Source organism: Numenius arquata, chromosome 11 (genome assembly GCF_964106895.1).
Source record: "Numenius arquata chromosome 11, bNumArq3.hap1.1, whole genome shotgun sequence".
Lineage (NCBI taxonomy): Eukaryota > Metazoa > Chordata > Aves > Charadriiformes > Scolopacidae > Numenius > Numenius arquata.
In genome coordinates, this window is record NC_133586.1 from 27,068,976 (window position 1) to 27,090,620 (window position 21,645).

Sequence of the window (21,645 nt, forward strand, 5' to 3'; positions counted from 1 at the left end):
TATTTTTGGGGGTTTTGGGGGGTTTTTTTGCTTCAAATATTGCAGAGCACTTTGGGGTCAGGTTGGGTGGGTTCTGCCTGGTGTTTAAACACCGTCATCACTTGCAGCACTTTCACCTGGGCCACCTCGGTGCTGGATTCCTGCGAGGAGGAGTTTGGAAGGGGGGGGGGACGGTTCGGTGGGGCTGAGTCTGCGCAGCGTCAGCCACGAGTGATGGGGAGGATGCCGGTCTGTGGGGGACAGTAATTACTTCCCCAGAAGGCATCCTATCTTGATTAGCTGCTAATCAAGAGGATAAATAGTATCGTTTCCAGCGTGTCCCGTGGAGCTGCTTCTGTGCATCTCGGAGAGGTTTAAGGTGCCCCCTGAGGGTCCTGCCCCGTTTCACGCCTGAAGTGCTCGTGGGAGCTGCCTGAACGGTTTTTTTTTTTTCCCTCGTGCCAAGGCACTTCATCCCTTCTAAAAGCATCGGCTGCGCGTGCCTCACCCCCTCCCTGACACCCCCTGAACTTCTCATTTCTGTGGAGTGACTCCGCTCCGCTCTTCCTGCGTTCCCCGCCTCGGTTTTCAGTTGCGCGCACGGATATTCCCGTGACGCCTCTTTTTTTTTTTTTTTTTTTTTTTGTGAACCGCTGCTTTTTGTCCAGCTGTAATTAAAGACAGAATTTGCCCTTTAGGACTTGTTATTTTGGGAGCCGGAGCCTGGGCTGCGCTGTTGTTGCTCGCAGGCTGCGAATGCCATTGTCCCGGGCAGCCGGGCGCAGCCGGCGGCGCTGAAAGGCAGCTCTGGAATTTCACTCGGCTATTTTTAGTCAGTGGCGAAAAATCGCACTTCCAATGCTTTTTCTTTTTGGTTTTTTTTTTTTTGAATCTTTGTCAGCGCTTAAATAAATCAAAGGGCAAACCCGGGCTTCTCACTGGCTTCTCTTCTCTTAAGGAGGTGACCTTAAGGCGCTGGGGAGGCCGAGTTGGTGAAGAGGTGAAGCGCGAGCCAGTCACTGGGAAGGGGTTGCCGGGTGGGGGTGGGACAGGGCTCCGTGGCCACAGCCACAGGCCAGTCCCGCTTTGTCCCAGTGGTCTGTGGCCATTGCCATGCTGGGCTGGCCCCTGACTCCTTGCTCTTCTCCCTGTAGCCCTGCCAGGGTCGGTCTCCCCCATTTCCCTGGGTCTCCCCCTTGGCTCTGCTGTAGCTGTGTAGCTCCGTGTGTGTTGTCTCCACCCCGGAGGTGGCAGCTCTTGGAAACCTCCGGGACCTGGAGACAGGAGCTCCTGAAGGATGCTGTCTGTAAGTCCGAGTGGCTGGATGTCACTGTCACGTGTTAGACTATTCCCTTCAACCCTAACCGCAGCTGTACAGCAAAACCAGCTTCTAACCTCATGCTTTCTTCTTTTTAATGCCAGGGCAGGAGCTTTCTGAGAAGCTGCTTCATCTCTTTGGCCACCAGGTTTCTGCATTGGCACAAAAACCCTAATTCTCTGACAACGGGATCCTCACAGCTGCGTTTCCTTGTTTCGGTGCTCCCTGCCACGTGCTGGGAGAGTCCCAGGTGGCTGCTTTGCTGCTTGCTTGCCCCCGTGCTCTGACTTCAGGACTTGGTTTGAATGGGGAGACCTTCGACTAGGCTTGGCTCTGGCTCCCAGTAGCCTCCAGTTACCCGAGAGCTGCTCAGCACATCGCCCAGGCTCCTGCAGCCCCATGAAGGTAAGGCTGTACCGAGCAATAGCTCCTGGAAGGACACGTACAGTGACACTGGCCAGGAAATCATAACCCTGCAGTGTCCCCAGGGAGGACACCCGTGGCTGGCTCGGGCTGGTGGGGACCGGCTGATGATTTCCGTCATGATGGTGGTTTCCATCGTGATGGTGGTTTCCATCATGCTGCACTGTCCAGACGGGCACTGACCCCTCTCCAGGCTGCTCCTCTGTGGTTGTCAGCCCTTTTAGGGATTTTCCTGGGTTTGGGGCCAGGGTGGGCTGCTCTGGGCATCCAAGCGTGGGGCCCTGTGCCGTGCTGGGGAGGAGCTGAGGTCCCACAGCACCACGGGAGGTTCGCCTTGTCCCCGGCATGGTGCTGTGCAGCCCCCGGGAAGCGGGCAGAGGAGCTTTACCCAGGCTCACAAAATCCCTCTGTTTCTCAGGAGCTGCTTTCAGCCCAGATTGCTGTAATTTAATAGAAAAGCTCCTGAATGCTCCCATGTTGCTGCTCCTCAAACCCACCTGGGAATGCTCAGGACACGTGGGACAGCCACTCTGAACCGCTCCCCAGCTAAACTCACCCAAGTGTGATTAACCCTTTGATTTGGTAAAAGGAATTGCACTTTCCACACATGCAACCTTGTGCCTGCTCCTCTCGCACGAGCGCAGTCACGTGAAAGCGCCATCACTTCTCCTCCCCATCTTTGCTTCCCTGGAGTAAACAAATCAGCTCCTTCAGGTCCTTCCCTGGGGATCGGGTTGTGCCGCCAGCCCACGTCTCGCACGCTTCTCACCCAAAACGGGTGGGTTTGGGACGGGTTTGGGGTTGCAGAGGAGGACGCTGACTCGGTGTGTGGAAGGAGACGCAGGGCACAGACCTCGGGGTTACCCCCTCGGGGCGGTTCTGCCTAGTCCTGTCTAAACTTACCCAAAATAGTAGAGAAGTTTGTATTATTTGAGGAGAGGAGGGAATGGAGGTGGGCAACTCGCCTGAAAGCTAAAAGTGTGCGAAAAAAATGATTTTCCTAGCAAGGAAAATGAAAAATACAGAGGAAGGGAGTGGCTGAAGAGGAGAGGGAGGGATGGCCAGTCTCACCTGAGCGCTGCTGTAGCTGGATGCCGTCCTTCAGGAACCCTGGGTGGCTTTGAATGGCCGCAGACATCTCTGGTGGCGGGGGACACCGGTTGTGGGGTCCCCGGCTGCACAGTCGCAGGGTTCCCCAACCGCGCTCTCGCTGCTGGTGCCTGGCTGAGATGGAGGTGCCTCCCTCCTGCATCCTCTGGCTTTTTTCCCGCTGGTGTGGTGCCTCCATCCGGGCACGGGGAGGGGACACCGCAGTCCTTATCGCTGGGTGTTTTGTGGGTATCGGCCCTTCAGCACAGCACAGGGCTCCCAGGCTGAGACCCCGGGCGGTGCTCAGAGAAACCAGAGCCTGGAAACATCCGTGGTTATGTTAGAAAAAAAAAAGCATTTTACCAAACAAATGTCATGCTACAGGTCACAAATTAAATGCTACCTCCAGGGAGTGTGGAGCAATGCTCCCGGTACTGTTGGGGGCTTTGGTGCCTTTCCCAGGACTGTCTGGCCAGGACACACCCAAACCCATCCCAGCCCCAGCACCATCCAGCCATCCCCCCGAGCCAGACACGCTGCTGGATATCAGCACCTCCTGTGAGATTTTTAAATCCTGCTCCCTAAATGAGGAGCTCCCTAAATTTTGGATCACACTCTGCAGGTCCCGCCATTGCCACCCCCTCGCAGGACGTGGGCATCCCTGTGGCTTTGGTGGATTGAAGCCACTTGGGTCAGCAAGCCAAGAGGGAAAAGTTTACTTAGAGATCCTCTCTGTTTAGAGAAAGGTTTTTCATAGAATCATCATTCAGGTTGGAAAAGACCCTTGGGATCATCGAGTCCAACCATCTACCCTACTCTGCAAAGTTCTTCCCTATACCATATCCCCCAACACCACATCTAAGCTACTCTTAAACTCATCCAAGGATGGTGACTCAACCACCTCCCTGGGCAGCCCGTTCCAGTGTCTGATCACTCTTACTGTGAAGAATTTCTTCCTAATGTCCAGCCTAAACCTACCCTGTTGCAGCTTGAAGCCATTCCCTCTTGTTCTATCGCTATCTGCTTGTGAGAAGAGACCAGCACCAACCTCTCTACAGTGTCCTTTCAAGTAGCTAGAGAGAGTGATGAGGTCTCCCCTCAGTCTCCTCTTCCTCAAACTAAACAGTCCCAGCTCCCTCAGTCGTTCTTCGTACGATTTATTCTCCAGGCCCTTTACCAGCTTCGTTGCCCTCCTTTGCACCCGCTCCAGCACCTCGATATCTCTCTTGTATTGAGGTGCCCAAAACTGGACACAATACTCCAGGTGTGGCCTCACCAGTGCTGAGTACAGGGGGACAATCGCCTCCCTGCTTCTGCTGGTCACACTATTTCTAATACAAGCCAGGATGCCGTTGGCTTTCTTGGCCACCTGGGCACACTGCTGGCTCATATTCAGCCGCTTGTCAATTAGAACCCCCAGGTCCTTTTCTGCCAGGCAGCTCCAGCCACGCTTCCCCAAGCCTGTACCGATGCGTGGGGTTGGTGTGGCCCAAGCGCAGGACCTGGCACTTGGTCTTGCTGAAGCTCATACCATTAATGTTGGCCCATCCATCCAACCTATCTAGGTCTCTCTGTAGAGCCTCCCTGTCCACAACCCTGTTTTAACGGGTTTTCTTTTCTATTTAAGTAGCGTTTCGCAAGGTTTGCTTAGTGCTTAGCTTACAGAGAAGTATTTTGGAGTTGTCTGCGGGGGCAGGCGATGGGGATGGGCAGAGGGACCACTCACGCTCCCGGCGCCAGTTTTCATTAAGAAAAAAAAAACTCCTCCATTTCTACCGCGCCTGCCAGGACCGCCCCGGGAAGCTCCCGCTAGCTTAGTGCCCAGGGAACGCGGCAGGTAACCAGCCGAAAGGACGGTGCTCGTGCTTTTCCAGCTGAGATGAAGCACAGGGGCTTCCCGGGTGAAACACCCACATCAGGGGCGCAGCAAGCAGTTGCTGTAAGCCAAAGTCGGCCGCCCTTCGCTCCGGCGCCGCTTGGGAGCCAAGAACATATTTCTGGAGGGTGGGGAGGGAAGGGAAGGTGCTTTAAACCCGCGTCACGGGCGGCAGCGGGCTGTCGGGACACCTCCCCTCCCTCTGTGCCATTGTCCCCCTGTTTCATCACACGTCCGACGTGCCCTCTCTTCCTCGCCCTCTGCCTTTCGCCACACCAACTTCTAAACTCTGCTCAACCTGCTTATTTTAATGTGCTGGGGTGGATTTGGGTTGCGTCTGCGGCTGAATGAATCGTAAATGCCTCCCTCCTGTGTCCTCGGTGCGTCCCGGGTGGGACCGAGGTCTGTGCAGCTTTCCCAAGCGCGTTTAGGGATGGCGAAGACGTGCTTTGCAAAGGCGGGGAGGTCAGGGGACTGCCTTCTCCTGGAGAAACTGGCTGCTCGGGGCTTGGGTGGATGTACGGTTTGATGGGTGAGAAACTGGCTGGAGGCCGGGCCCAGAGAGTGGTGGTGAATGGAGTTAAATCCAGTTGGTGGCCCGTCATGAGTGGTGTCCCCCAGGGCTTGGTGTTGGGGCCAGTTCTCTTTAACATCTTTATGAAGGTGAGGGGATCGAGTGCACCCTCAGTCAGTTCACAGAGGACACCAAGTAGTTGGGGTGGGAGTGTTGAGGGTAGGAAGGCTCTGCAGAGGGATCTGGACAGGCTGGATGGATGGGCCAGGGACAATGGTGTGGGGTTCAACAAGGCCAAGTGCTGGGTCCTGCACTTGGGTCACACCAACCCCATGGAGGCTCCAGGCTGGGGGAAGAGTGGCTGGAGCTGCCGGGGGAAAAGGACCTGGGGGTGTTGGTCGACTGTTGGCTGAACGTGAGCCAGCAGTGTGCCCAGGTAGCCAAGGAGGCCAACAGCATCCTGGCCTGTATCAGGAACATCATGGCCAGCAGGATTGGGGCAGTGACCATCCCCCTGTACTGGGCACTGGGGAGGCCCCACCTCAAGGGCTGTGTCCAGTTTTGGGCCCCTCACTACAAGAAAGACATTGAGGGGCTGGAGCGGGTCCAGAGAAGGGCAATGGAGCTGGTGAGGGGTCTGGAGCACAAGTCTTGTGAGGAGCGGCTGAGGGAGCTGGAGGTGTTCAGCCTGGAGAAGGGGAGGCTGAGGGGAGACCTTCTCGCTCTCTACAACTCCCTGAAAGGAGGGGGTAGTCGGGGGGGGGGGTTGGTCTCTTCTCCCAAGGAACAGGTGATGGGACAAGAGGAAACGGCCTCAAGTTGTGCCAGGGGAGGTTTAGGATGGATATTGGGAAAAATTTCTTCTCTAAAAGGGTTATCAAGCCTTGGAAGAGGCTGCCCAGGGCAGTGTTGGAGTCACCATCCCTGGAGGTATTTAAAAGCCAGGCAGACGTGGTGCTGAGGGACATGGGTTAGTGGTAACTTGGCAGTGTTGGGTTAACGGTCAGGGACACCTCCCACCAGACCAGGTTGCTCAGAGCCCTGTCCAACCTGGCTTGGAATGTTCCAGAGATGGTGCATCTTCCACCTCTCTGTGCAACCTGGGCCAGTTTTTCACCACCCTCCGTGTAAAAAATTTCTTCCTGAGATCTCATCTCAATCTCTCCTCTTTCAGTGTCAAACCCTTCCCCCTCCTCCTATGGCTCCCCTCCCTGATCAAGAGTCCTTCCCCTGGACTTCCTTCCTGGAGCCCCTTGAGGGACTGGAAGGGGCTCTAGGGTCTCCCCAGCACCTTCTCTTCTCCAGGCTGAACCCTCTCTCTCAGCCTGTCCTCACAGCAGAGGGGCTCCAGCCCTCCCAGCATCTCCGTGGCCTCCTCTGGCCCCGCTCCAACAGCTCCATGTCCTTCTGATGTTGTTGGCCCCAGAGCTGGAGGCATTACTGCAGGGGGGTCTCCCCAGAGCGAAGCAGAGGGGCAGGATCCCCCCCCTCGCCCTGCTGGCCACGCTGCTGGGGATGCAGCCCAGGGTGCGGGGGGCTTCCTGGGCTTCCAGCGCACGTTGCCGGCTCATGTTGAGATCCTCATCCACCAACATTCCCAAGTCCTTCTCCTCAGGGCTGCTCTCCATCCCTCCATCCCCACCCTGAATTGATAGTGGGGTTTGGCCCAGACTTTGCATCTTTTCATGTGACAGGAAATTTTATTCTATGTACAAGGCCAACTCCCACCGTAGCGGGAGGGTTTGTGTCACCAGCTTCACCTGCCTGTGTATGAAAAGCGCAACTATGTGCTGTTTTCTTACATCTGAGGAATGGTTTCTGGATTTTTTGGGAGACCTGAGGAGTGGTGCAACTTTTCTGACCTGGATGAGCAGCTGCCTGTGGGCAGAAGACAAGAGGTTCTGTGGAGAAGCGTGAAGGAACGTGGTGAGCCCTGGGGGTGCAGAAGGTCAGGCATCAAACCACGCTTTGGAATGGGATCTTCTGGCTCTCTAATCTCCAGATCACAAGATCAGGGCCTGCTTTTTATCAGGTAGGATGTGCCTACGGAAGCAGAGTGATCCCAGTTGCTGGAGAGGGTGAGCTGCAGCCCTGACTCACCAAATCCCGGCACCGCAGCTCGCTGCCCACACCGGCTTCTCCTCCGCCTTCCTCCCTCCCTTATCTCCCAACCTCTCTCGAAGGAACGAAGCCACAGGAAAGAAAAATCGGGAGCTGTAGCTGTGCGAGAAGCAGTGCTGGACACCCCACAACCAGGGCAGCAACACCAGTTTTGCTGCTCCACGTCCCCCATGGTCTAATGGCAGGTGGCACCTCCTCCTTCACCTGAGGATGTATTGATATTTTATTTTTCTTGTTTATAAATAATGGTATTTTGAGCCCCCCTCGCTGCTAACCTCGTTATTTCAGGTGCCGTAGCAGAGCTGGGTAAGGACCAGCCCCTCCTCTCTGAGCAGAGGCAGTTAGTGCTTCTGTTATTGGGCTGTTATGAAACTGCTCAATTTTTTCCAAACCTTTAAAAAAAAAATGATCAAACCTACTGTCATCCCATTTTGGCTACAAAATATTTATTTGAAGGAAGAATAAAGATTTTCATACTTCGAGTGCAGTCATCCCTGCCCTAAGAAATGGTTTGTTTGTATCTCCCTCCGACCAGCTGTAAATTCAGGAATTATTCTTCCAGTAGGAGCATTCGAAATGTACCTGCCCTTGCTTTTCTCGCACTGTAACTCCTTACTGGCCATCGAGCAACCTCCGGTCCCCGGCCAAACAAACCATCGTTTATCCTGAGATGTGGGGTTTTAGTGCGCAGACTACGTCAGGCTGGGGATTTCGGGAAGGCATCCCAAGTTGGGGAAATGGATACTCATGGAGCTGCCGGAGGATTTGAGCAGCTCCCGCTGGCTCCATAGCAAATCCCAGAGATTGTGTCATTTTGTCACTGCTTGTCTCTTATTTTTCTATTTTTTTTCTTTCACTTGATTGCAGCCTTGCTGGATCTGTGGTGGGACTGGGGCAGCGTCCTTGCCTGTCCGGGGGGCACCCACAGCCAGTCACTTTTAGCCTCATCCAGTGGATTTTTAACACCAAGAGGGATCCCTGACAAGCTGACTGGATGGTTGCCATCCGACCGGGCTATTCAAGGCCCCAAAAAATTGCAGAGAATAGAAACAGGCTTGGAAATAAATCACTTCATTGTGCAGAAAATATTTGGGGAGAAAAAAAATCAAATCTTGTTCTAACTGGGAAATATTTCTATACTGTATCAGTCCTAATATCCTCCTGCAGGCACTTTGGGGTGCTGGTCCACAGCAGCACGAGCCACAAACAGACCTGCCCACGTGGAAGGAGAGGTTGGAGGGGTTTAGTGAGCAAATCCTCCCTGGGGCTGGTGGCACAGCTACCTGCCAGGCTCCCCTTGTGCCGCCCGCCCCGTCCCACCAGCCGTTCGCCCTCTCCGAGTGCAGATGATCACAGGCATTTCAGGGTCTGCTGGAAGAGGAACCGGGTACATCAACGCAACGAACATCCAGAAAACGGGGACTTCATGTCATCGCCGAGTAGAGGTCTCAGCCCAGGGGCGGTGGTTTGGGGTTGGGGCTGCATCTTGCCACATCGGGGCAACCTCTCGTCCCCTCACAGAGCGGACACAGTGACGCCGATGCCTGCAGCTTTTGGCACCCACAAGACAAGCTTTTCAGGGTATTTTTAAACACACGATTACTTCTGCTTCGATACGGTGAGGAAGACATCAACCTCAATGCATTCTTGCCCCATTGCGCAACGTGAAGGTATCTCCGGTTCCTTGGCGCTGGGACTTTCCCTCTTCCTCTTCCCCCTCCTCCTCATCCTTGTGGGAAAACTGGCAGAGCGAGTCCTCTCAGGCTGAAACTGCCCCTTCCACCCCAACAAGGTCATCAGCAGAGCTTAACGATTGGCTTTGTCCCGGCTTTGCTGATGTGCATGTGAGTGACACTGATCTGTCAGCGAGGGTGATAGGCAGACGCATGCCCAGAGACGAGCTCCTCAAATTATCGCAGTCCTACGGGTCACCCAGTCATGGGAATAGAGTGCTTAGCATCGTTGGAATCCAATGGGTTTGTATCTTGGAATAAATTTATCAAAAACCTGATTTTTTTTCATCCACCTTATTAGACCTTGCCTTGGCCGCGTCGCTCAGTCCTCCCGAGTTGCTCAGAAACAATTTTACTTTAATTTGCAGATACAGGGATCGATACACCCTGCTCTTGCTTTTCTTGGCATCCCACACTAAAGCCAAAAATTTCATTTTTTTTTATAATGCTTTCCCTGTTTCCGACATTCTTCTCTTCCCTTTGTATCACAGAAATCGTTTTTTTCCCACGATTAAAAGCAGGTTACAGGAACTCAAGTTCCATCCCACAGCTCACGCTGCAGTTTCAAAGACCCACGCCCGCTTCTCGGACATCCATCCTTGCCATGCGTTAACCATTCAGTCTGCCAGAATGAGACCACAGATTTACTCTTTCTTCAAATAAATGGAGGAATTTTTGCCTATTTTCTCTCTTTTTTTTTTTTTTTTCCCCCTCTTTTCCTGTGTCCTGGGCCAGAAAACTCTCCTGACCGTAACAGCTGTAGTTTGGAGAAAGCACCACGTAAAACGGCATTGTGCTGGTCAGCAAATCTCTTCCCTGCGTATATTTAGACTGAAACATGCTGATTTTTGACTTTGGTGTCACAAACAAATATCTGCTGCCTGAGTTTGAGCCCCAGAGTGAAGGGCTGATGACAGGGAGGGCACAAACAAGCTGGATTTTCTCCCAACTCCTTCTCGGTGATACCTCTGTGAGCTTGCGGAGGTCGGTGGCTTTGCACAACGCGAAGGACGGGGTGTCATTTGTCCTGCCAGTCCTTTGCTGTAGGTCACGGTGGGAAGGGGGGAAGAATCCAGCTCAGCCATCAGCCTGGGTGCCTGGTTTTGAGAGAAGAAGCCCTCAGATGCTTTTTCACGTGGAAATGGAGCGTGTCTGGGGAAGGGTCAGCGGGCGCTGGCACGGCTGGAGCTGCTGTTGGCACTGGTTTGGGCTTTGGAGTCCCAATTCAGGGGACTTTGGGGCAACAGCGTGTTCAGTATTCGCTTTGGCTAGAGGAATGTAAATAGGGCAGCTTTTGGGGCACAGCAGAGCTTCACCCCCAGACTCTGATGGGGAGGGAGACCTTCCGCTCTTGGTTTATGTTTTTAAATGCTATGAAAAGAGTTTAGACCTCACTATCAGCATGCTTTTAAGCATTTTTGAACGATTAAAATCCATTTCTGCTGACACAAATGTCCTGTAAAGCAGGTGTGTTGTCAATAAGAAAGGACTTTGCACCATTCCCATTTGTTCATACTCCATTTCTTAACTATTTGGCCGAGATTTAAACAGGTAACGGAAAAAAAAATGCTTAGGATGAAGTTACGGAGCCCATTTTCATCACAAGCAGAAGTGCTAGTGCTGTGCTGTGACACCAAATTGCTGCTTCTGACATTTTTCCTTCCAATTTCCAATGCCTACAAAAGCGTTTGGTCCCCGCTGTGTCATCAGCCCATGGCCAGAGTGCCCTTGGATCACCTGGAGCACCTGAGCTCTGTGTCACCCATCCGGTGACCCCACCTGCGGCTCGCTCCCGGCTCCCGCTCCCTCTCCGCTGCGGTGGCAGTGGAGGATGGTCGCAAGCCACAGTCTGCCAGCAGGACGCAGACCCAAGGGGCTGAAAGAGCTGCTGGTTGTGAAGGGTTGTGCTGTGCCAGGTGGAAATGCCACCACCTCATCCGAGCATTTCCACGTCTCTTCACAAGTACAGCACATCTCCTTTGCCAGCTTTCGTGTTCGGCCCTTTCTGTCTTCGTCTAACTTAGACCGAAAGTTTTCTCCGTCGAGGACCCTCTCTTTGTTTTCCAAATAATCCCATTTCGGTATATCTGGGGTGGGTTGGATCTTCATACGGCTGGTCCGCGGAGCACCTGGAATAGCGAAGCAAGCAGAAATAGGTACTTAAAAGCACAGACAAGGATTGCCCGACCGTGCGATGCCAGCAAGGTGAGTCCTGAGACACACAGCTGGACAGACTGGGACTTAATAAATAAAACTGTTAATTAAATAAACAGTACAGCGTGCAGACCCAGCACGTGATTCTGCGTATCATAGAATTGTCCAGGTTGGAAGGGACCTTTCAGATCACCTAGTCCAACCATCAACCCAACGCTGATAAAAACCATTTCTAAACCATGTCACTGAGCACTATGTCAACCTGTCTTTTAAATCCCTCCAGAGATGGTGCCTCAACCACTGCCCCGGGCAGCCCATTCCAAGGCTTAATAAGCCTCCCAGTGCAAAAATTGTTCCTAATATCCAATCTGAACCTCCCCAGGCACAACTTGAGGCCATTTCCTTTTGTCCCATCGCCTGTTCCTTGGGAGAAGAGACCGACCCCCCCGGCTACACCCTCCTTTCAGGGAGTTGTAGAGAGCGAAAATGCTTTACTAATTAAGTACAATTTGGAGAAGCTGGTATTTTTCATGGGTTCTATTTTAATTTCTTAACACTACTTGAGGAATAAAAAATAACCACTAGGAAAAAACCGACACGCTTAATAGTTTGATAATTCTAAAAAAAACCATCACACTGATGAGTTTCTGTGTATTCCCTGTTTTATCAGGAAAAAAGTCAAGACAAAATAATTGTTGGTGCTTTATTTTGTTGTTATAAAAAATTAAGTCCCACTGTGCAGCCTCAGGTCCCTGCAGACTGATCTGGAGCACTGCAAAGACTCGAGTCCCGGGCGGCGATGCCTCCTCCCTGTCACCGGTCACGCAGGAACTCAGACGGGGACGATTCTTATTTCCCAAGGCACCATGACGGGCTGCAACTTCTCTTGGGTTTTTACGGGGCATTTTGGACTCAGCAGGTAACGCCCAGCTCTGCTGCCAAGAAGAAACTCAATCAATCAGAGGTGCTGTAATGGTTTATAGCAATGAGCTACAAACCCAACCAAAGTATCACTCTTTATGAAAATGTTACTCTTCATAAACCCTAATATTGATGTTACTGTGATGCTGATGAAACCTTGGCAGTGAAATGCCCGAGTTCTTCACTGGTTTTGAGCTTTTTCTCCTTTCTCCCCAAGTGTTTCTAATTTTTAATCGAGAGAACGTAGTCCACAGGTGTGGCACAAAGACGGGCCAATTTCCTCTTTGGGCAAGTCAAAAGGGCTTTAGAGACACTTCCTTGTGGGTGCTGGGGAGCTGATGCAGGGATTCTCCTTGGGACCGACTGATGGGAGGCTTTGCTCTCTCTCCCTTGGTCATAGGTACAAAAGTAGGAATGTGAAACTAAGCCAATTGCTGGTTTAATAGTAGGATATTAAAACCCGCTGAGATAATGGTAAAGGAGATAAAGTCAGCTATTTAAGTTTGTTAATTTGTCAGGCAAGTCAGGACAAGCAGCATCCTGGCCTGTATCAGGAACATCATGGCCAGCAGGACTGGGGCAGTGACAATCCCCCTGTACTGGGCACTGAGGAGGCCCCACCTCAAGGGCTGTGTCCAGTTTTGGGCCCCTCACTACAAGAAAGACATTGAGGGGCTGGAGCGGGTCCAGAGAAGGGCAATGGAGCTGGTGAGGTGTCTGGAGCACAAGTCTTGTGAGGAGCGGCTGAGGGAGCTGGGGGTGTTCAGCCTGGAGGAGGCTGAGGGGAGACCTTCTCGCTCTCTCCAACTCCCTGAAAGGAGGGTGTAGTCGGGGGGGGGTTGGTCTCTTCTCCCAAGGAACAGGTGATGGGACAAGAGGAAATGGCCTCAACTTGTGCCAGGGGAGGTTTAGGATGGATATTGGGAAAAATTTCTTCACCAAAAGGGGTTATCAAGCCTTGGAAGAGGCTGCCCAGGGCAGTGTTGGAGTCACCATCCCTGGAGGTATTTAAAAGCCAGGCAGACGTGGTGCTGAGGGACATGGGTCAGCGGTGTTTGCAGTAGTGTTAGTTTAGTGGTTGGACTTTACGATTGTAAAGGTCCCTTCCAGCCCAGGCAATTCTATAAAGCAGGGGCAAGGAGACGGGGCTCCTGAAGGTATTTTCCAGTTCTTCGGATTCCCTATCCTCCTGCACCGGCCCCCGTGCTGCTTCCCCTGCCACACACAGCCCGCCTCAGAACAGCCTTCACGCTGCTTTTTACTCGACTCCGCAGCCCGGGGGAAGGACCCCCACCCTCGGGAAGCGCGGCATGAGGCGGTGCCGCGGCCCTCGTTAAGCGCCCCCGCGCTCCTCCCGTCAACCCGCCTTCGGGCCGTGGCTCTGAAGGCGACGGGACGGCTCGAGCAACGGGCACCCGGGGAACACCGGGCCCGGTTGGGCCCCGCGGCGGTTACTATTCATGCCGGGGTTCGCCCCGGGCTCAGTAAGGCCCTTGAACCGCTCCTGGGCGGCCCCCGTGGAGACCGCTCCGCTGATCCTCGTCATGGCGGCCCCGCCGAGGCCTCTGACTGCTTCCAGCACCCCTCGCGCGGGCCGCGGGGCAGGCCGGGAGCCGTCGGGAGCCAATGGCGGCGAGCCGCCGCAGGGGCTGCCGGGAGTTGTGGTCAGTGGAGGCGGGCAGCGCCTCTCCTTCTTCCGGGCGCCGTGACGTTTGCGGAGGACGCTGCGTGCGTGTGTGCGTGCGGCAGGGGGGGGGTCGGGCGAGCGGCGGCAGCGGCGGGGCCTGGCGGGCGGCGGGGGCGGGCGGGGCGCCGCGGCGGAGGAGCTGCCCGCCGCTATGGAGCCTGACTCGGTGATCGAGGACAAGACCATCGAGCTGATGGTGAGTGACCCCCCGCCTCCCGCGTTGCCACCCCCCCCCAACCCCCGCCCTCCTCCCCCGGCCCGCCCGCCCGCCGCCAGGCCCCGCGGCCTGTGGGGGTCCGCCGCCGCCCCGCCGCTGAGGTGACTCTAGTGAGGCCGCCCTCGGGCCCGCTCCTCCCGCCGGGGGAGGGGGATCCGCTCCCCGCCGCGGCCGCCGGTCGGTCCTCCCGATGCAGGCCGGGGCGCGACCAGCGCTTTGATTTCATTAAGGGGAAAAAAAAAAAAAAAATTAAAAAAAATTTAAAATAATAAAAAGCCCCGGTAGGAGGCAGAGCCGGTGTGGGAGGCGCGGAAAATCGCGCCCGGTGAGACAGCGGTGCGGGCACGCTGCAAAAAACCGAAACTGAAATGCCCCCGGGGCTCCCGCCGCCCCCCGGAGCCGCTTGGGCCCGGCCGGGGCCTCCCCGAAGCCCTCCCGGGGCCACCCCGGTGGCCGTTGCGGGAGGCCGGGGTGGAGGAGGCGGATGTGGGGCTCCTCCAGGCGCGGGGGGCAGCTCCCCTCTTCCCGGAGCCGCACCGGCGCTGGAGCTCCCGGCCAGCGAACACGGTATTATCTAACTGGACCTAATTGGGGGGGGTGTGTGCGTGTGTGTTATACCCCCTTATTAACGCTTACGCCGCTAAATTCGGGTGAGTGGAGAAGCGGCCGGATGGAAGCAATAGAAAGAAAAAGTTTAATTTTTAATATAAGCGAATCTTAGGTCTCTGTAGCTAAATATTAGGGGCCCCTAATTTTACTGCTTTTAGGCATGAATAAAATTAAGTTAGGAGGGCAGAGAGAGTAATTATCACTAATAAATATGTTCTAATTTATTTGTCACAAGTGTAATTTGCTTTCGCATACAAAATTCCATGTACTACTGCAGAACTGGGTGGTGAAACACAAAAATTTGCTTTTTAAGGCACTCTGAAGGTGAGTTGGGTTCAGCGGAGGCACTAAATGGGGTTTTTTTTCGCCAGCAGAGTTTTTGCTAAACTACCTGGGCTGGAAAATCCAAACTTTCTTTGAGTGTTGGCTGCTCTCAAGAAGCAGAAATTAAAAAAAAAAAAAAAAAGACAAACCACAAAGGTTTTTTTTTGATTCTTTCTGTATTTACTTCTGATTGCTGAGGCCAGTAGCTTAAAAGCTGTTCTTTAGCAAGCCTCCTTTCCTCATCCCTATCGATTGGGTGATCTTGCGCTAAACCCTGGGTGACATCAGAAGGGTTAGTGGAAACTGCAGCGTGGAGGAGAGAGGCTGGGGGCAGCTCTGCGGGTATCCCTTACGGGTTGAGTCGCCTACAGAAAAGATGTCTGCTAAATTTCCCAGCCGTAAAGGGAATTCTGGTGGCTATTTTTCCCTGCCTGGAACGGAGGGTTACTAATACTCCTCAGCCTGGGGTTATGGGAGCTGCTAAAACAGCATTTGAGGCTGGAAGGTATGTTTTGCCTTGCTCAAGTTTCTCGCTTGGTCTTTCTGTAAATGCTCTCCCTTTTTAGAAGTCTCTTCTGTTTGGGCACAAATTGTTAGCAGGCAGAGGCAGATGGGATTTCTGCTGATAACCATACCCTCTGTTTGCAGAGAAACGGGAAATGTGCTGATCGATGCAGAGATCAATGAGGTTATGCAGAATTTTTACTACACAGAGATTTAAGAAACAATTTTTGTCTCTCTTTCACAAGAAATTAATAAACATTTAATATTAAATAAGATGAGCAGTTAATTCTGTAGTTTCTAGTAGAAAATGGTACTCTAAAATGTAGTTGAATTTAATTCCAACCTTAGTAAAGGCTTGAATAGAAATGCTGGTGTTTGAGTATAAAAGTTTCACTAAAACTGTTGAAAGTCACTCCTAAACGAAGACCCAGGCGTGGAGGTTCTGCCTTCTTGTGTGTTGCTGGAGATAAGATTCTCCAGAAGATTTGTTCAAATAAATGAAGCGGAAGCTGTATTGACAGAGTTTGCAGGCAGTGATTTCAGTATTATGTGCAAACTCTCGTATCGGTTGTTAATGCTGGGGGCAAACATCCCTAAATCAAGGATTCAGGCTGTCAGACCCAGTGGGATGCTTTTCTTTGTCAGAATGTTATTGTTTACTAAAAGCAGGATGTTTTATGCCTCTCTTTGATGCAGGAGATTGGTGTTTGGTAAGCTTTGGGTACTCGATCGCTTCCCTCCAATGCAAAGGATGAATCTGTAGTAAATACAGGAGCAGATGTGTGATGCCAAAGTTTTGAGGAGCAAATAGAATATAATTCCGAGGGACTGATAAACCAGAGAGAACGTGTCCACGTGTTAATTGCACGGAAGTTTCAGAACACGGTGTTCTAGCCCTCAACTGTACCCTCACTGGATAGATCATTTGCATTTATGTAAAGAAAAAATCAGTCATGGAAATAATATGTTCTATTTTTAAAGCTGGAATCGAAGAGAAATATTTTAAGGTTTCAGAGTGACAACTTTGATTTGCTGTATGAAGCTTTTTGCGAGTGCTCTGAAGTCGCTGTATCTTTTAGGACAGTTTAAGGCTTTACGTGTCTTGTTCTAGTCTTGTACGGCGTGTCATCGAGCCCTTTTGATGGCGATGAGCAATTGAGTTAGTTATGACATCCCATTTGTAGATGGGAAGGTACCCGTTGCCTGTGGAGGTGATTTTAAGAGGCACGAGGCTTTGAAGTTTTAACTTGTGTTGGCTGCAGGAGGTCCAAATTTGGGCTAACAGGGAATCTGACCGGGGTTGTTCTTAGTTGAGATACCTTCGTACTTAACGCTGTCTCAGTTAAATGCTTTGCGTGAGTGGGCAAACTATTAGAAAATGAGTAGTGAGGAAGTAATCCGGAACCAATGGAGGACTAGCCAAAATGATTGAAAGGGCTCATTCTTCCCCTGGTTTTGCTTTTTCTCTGTGAAATTAGATAACTGTAACCTTTCTGCTCTTTTAAAGAACCGACCCTTTTTCTTTCTTAAGGTGAAGTACCATCAACAATGCTTTGTAGAATAGCGTTTTTTACCTAAATTCAAATTCAGAGTTGTGTATAAAATATGTTACATTGAACTTGTTACGTGTGTTTGTCTTCAATACCTGCTAAAAGCCATTCTCTCAGAAAGCTTCACTGAACCACACTTTTTTTTTACCGGCAGACTTTCAAAGCAGGGGTAATTAGCGTCTTAGTTTGTATTAAAGTGGTTGTAAAAGAATACTTAAGTATCTCAAATATGTTTGGTTTTTGGTTTTTTTTTTTTTTAATTCAGGTTAAAAGTTATGCATTCATGGGGTGAAGTGTGTGCAGTGTAAGATAAAAAAAAAGGAATAAAAATAATTAAAAAAAAAAAATGGTCTTTTGCTCTCAGGCTCCCGCCAGACACCTCTGGGACACAGTTGCTGAAGCAGGAAGCCAACTGTGTGTAAATTCTCTCACTTACTGAGCTTATTCTCATCGGTCTTTCCGCTGTGTCCTTGGTGTGTGTGTGTGTGTGCTCTTCTCCCAACAGATCCCCCTGCTGCAGAGTTGGCAGTTTAAATTCAATATAACACAGCTCCCTGGTAGTAGCATGAAAGGGTTATGGGAAGACCATACCTAGGAATAAAACTGACAAGCGCTTGTTCACATTGAATTGTCATTTGTATCTTAAAGTTACATATATGGAAAATATTCTTCCTAATATACTACCTTTAACGTTTAGAACATCTCTTTCTGTCTCTCATAAAAGTGTCCAGTGTTTAAGTGCCTCTGTAAATAATAAGTGAAGGACTATAATCCAGTATCTTGCCAAAAGTCTTTCAGTTTTTCCTGGCAGAACTTTGATGTGAGCCGAAGGTCTTACAAATCCAAAAGGTACCAATCTCAGGATAAAGTGTTTCCTGTGGGCCTGCCTCGCCAGTGGTGGCTTCTCTAAATCCTGCCAGCGGTAGCTGGTTCCTTGGGTTAGTGCAACTGGAGATGGCTGTGCCCCCAAACTATTTAAAGCTTTACACTGCAAAATAAATCTTAGCATTCTGTTTGGAAACTAAAATACAGCTGCTGTATGTATCTCAGTAGGGCTATAACGTTCTGGCTTTTTTTCTCCCCTCTCTGTCTCAGTCAGTGCACACCAAGCAGGCAGTCACATTTTTTGTGAATTGTTTTTCCTACATATTCATAGAGGAATCCTTCAAAGAGTTTACTTTTGTAACGATAGAGATACAGACCGACCAGGCAATGATCATCTTTGCATCTGAAACAAAGGAGGTAGTGTTCTAGCGAAAATGTGACTGATTCTTAATCAAAGGCTGGGAGTTAGATGGGGAGTTAGGAAGAGGTTCATAAACCTGTGTGTAACCTACTTGCGCTTTCTTCGGGAGGATAACAATCTAATTTGCTTTCCAGTTATCTCTTTTTCAATCTTCAGTAGTTAAATCAGAATTGAGAGCTGCGCGTCAGACATTTAAGCAGGCAGTCGATGGCATGGTTTCATACATGGGGGGGAAAAAAGCAAATGGCTAGAAAATGGCTCTGAAGAGGTGGTGGTTGGGTAGGAAGGCAGAGACAAGCCTTTGGGGCAGGGGAGGTAAGATCTGTGCTGCTGCAGAAGCTATCGGAGTGACAGTCACATTTCAGAGGGTGCCTGTAAGAGGAAGGGTGCGAATCTAAAGAGAATAGATTGCTGTGACTTTGGCAGTGGTGCAGAAAATGGGAAGGAAGAGCTGAAGAAGACGAATGAGAGCAAGGCAGCTGCGTCGAGAGCCAGTAGCGATGATGAAATGAGGGAAGTGGACAAAGAAGGGTGGAAAGCTGTATCTTTTGGGAAGTGTTAGATGAAACAATAGACTGAGTGGGGAAAGGGGGTGGCAACGAAGGAGAATACAAAGCTGGGGAAGAGAGGTTACAAAGAATAAAGTTATGTGAAGTTTGTGATCATTACAGCAGCAGCTGTCAGTTTACCCAGGTGAAGGGAAACTGCAGATGCTCCACTTGTAGGGAAAATTCTGAAACTAAATTGCTTTTAGCTCTTAGGAGGGGAAACAGTTTCTTGGGGAGACTAAGTGTTGGCGTTTCATTAAAGACTTTTTAAACCTCATTCAGATTCGGAGCCTTTTTTTGTGCCTCATTTTCTAACATTAGTAATTTTTTTGACCTTTGTACCAATGCTGAGCAAGTAGGATGCAGCAGAGAGAGCTCCCTTGCCGCGTGAAACACGTGTGTAGCTTCCTGTGTGCCTGAGCACAGCTGGCTAGTTCCCAGGGCGCCTGGTTGCCTGTGAGCTCGGGCTTGGAACCAGGGAGGTCCCGAACTGGGCTTGTAAATCCAGTGTCCAGGTGTTGCCATGGAATGAGATCCCATCTCTGCAGGCATGCTGGTATGCGCGCCAGCTGCCTGCTCTGAAGGGCTTTTGGGTTGCTCCTTTCAAAAGTTGTAAAGCACGTGTGGCGTTTCTGCATTTCAGCCTGCACTGGCTCTGTCCCTCAGGCAGAGCTGGTGAATGTCGCTGAAAATTTGGGTGGCCGATGAGCCTTGCAGCAGCATCTCAGAAATAACAAACTGTACCCTCAGGGAGACCTGGCAACGTTCTTTGAAGGATGGATGAACCTTTTCATTCCATGTGTGTTTTCTAAAACACCTTCACTCCTTGTTAAATCAACTTGATGTATGTCTTTTGATGCCTTGTGTTTTATTGCCGTGGAGTTTAGAGGTCACTGGTGCTGTGGCATTTTCGGTTTCGTCTTCCTGTGCGGCTCTGAACGCTTGTGCAGCGGCGTGCAAAGGGAGATTGCTGAGGGGTTTCAAATGAAATGGATGTCGCAGCAAACGTGCCAATGCCAGAAGAATGATGTGTGGGAGAGAATAAGAGAGGCCATGGTTATAAGAGGGCTGCTCTGTGACAAGGCATTATTTTGTTGCGAGGGAGAATAAATTGAAGGGAAATAAGAATATGTACTGAGTTGTTTAAAGTAATGCTGATTAATAACGATACTTGTGTTCCAGCTTTTTTTCCCCCTCTCTGGTGATGTCTTCTTTATACTAATGCCACTGTTTATGTTGTTATATAATCTGATTTCTTGGTTTGATTTTCGGAGTATTGATAATACCTCGTTATTCACAGAAAATCCACTTTTTCTGGAAAATCCCTTCCTTCCCCAGTTTATTGGTGCATTTATGAGCTCAGTGGTGTGACATCTGACAGACTCCTCCGTTTGCCTGTACTACATCCACACATTTCCCAGTATGAGTAGTGCACGACCGAGACCAGATAACGCAAAAATAACCCAATGCCAGTTGTATTTTAACAGCAAAAAAAATCACTGACTCTTGGGAAACTTAATTTGCTTCTCGTGCAGGCTGAATTAACAATGGGAGTGTTTAAGGCATGTTGTTTCTTCATTACTTTGTTAATCCAGGTCCCCTCAGGACTTGCATCCCTGTATTTTCTACCCCAGGAAATTAACATTTTTATTGGGGACCGAAGAGTAGTTCAGCTTCCCGGGCCCATTTTTTGTATGAATACAGAGAGAAACTTCTAAGATGTAGAGATGTAGGTAGGTACCTACTTGTTAGGAATAGGGACTGATATGCTTTTTGGGTATACTGGTATAAAAAGCTTTTCAGATCAACTTTCAGCTGTGGCAGTGCTACAAGGTTTTGTTTTGTTCATTGCCTTAGAGGAGACACACAACTCTATATTCAGTGTTACGAGCCGCGGGGCCGTGTTCCGAGTTTCCCGCTGTTGAGAAGTTCTGGAATATGGAGTTTGCTACAAAAGATGTTGTGACAACTTGCGTTCTTTACCTTTTTCTGGGGTGTATGTTTTCATGTCGGGATGCCTCACACGATGATACCTTACTCAAGTCTTCTCTGCTTTTCAGTCACGCCAATTTAAAGATTTCAGACAAAAATATAGCTTTTTTGAAAATATATACTCAGAATCTGTTTGCAAAATTTGTTACAATTACAGCTTGTGTGTGATAGAGCCTTTTAGGCAATTCTATTTGGGCAACAAAGGACTAGCCAGGGCAACTTGATATTCAGGCTGTCTCCATCACTCCAGTGCTTTTCAAGACAAAAATCAGAGCTGTGCTGTAACTTGCAAATCTTTTTAAGGACTAGCCTCCGTGGTGAAAGCGCCTCTCCTTCCAACACCCTGCTGGCTCTGTTATGACTTAGCAAATCAGTACATTTATATAATTTTGGTAGCTGGCTTCTTACTGAGCTGTATTGTACTCTGAAAATTCTGAGTCATATGCCTTGACATCTTATCACTTTACTTGGCAGCCTTAAAAATCCTAGATTGGACACGATACCAGGCTCACAGCACTGCTTTGTCCTTGAAATGTCACCACGTAGTCGACTGTTGCTTTACCAGTGGCAGAAAAGCAGAAAATCGCCCTGGGATGAAGATGCTCTTTTCTTGGGGTAGCTCTGGGTCATCAGGGCCATGACTATCCTCATCGATGTACATTCCAGTGGCGGTTTCTCCCACCCTTCTCTAAGCTGCTGGTGCTTCGGGACGTGGCGCACGGTGGTGGAGGCTGAAGAACATTTGGTTGAGCTCTCCGGAGGGGCTGGAGAGCAGAGGAAAGGGTGAGAGACAGCAGTGGCATGTTCTTCTGCGGATGTTGCAGCATTATGTTCTAGGAA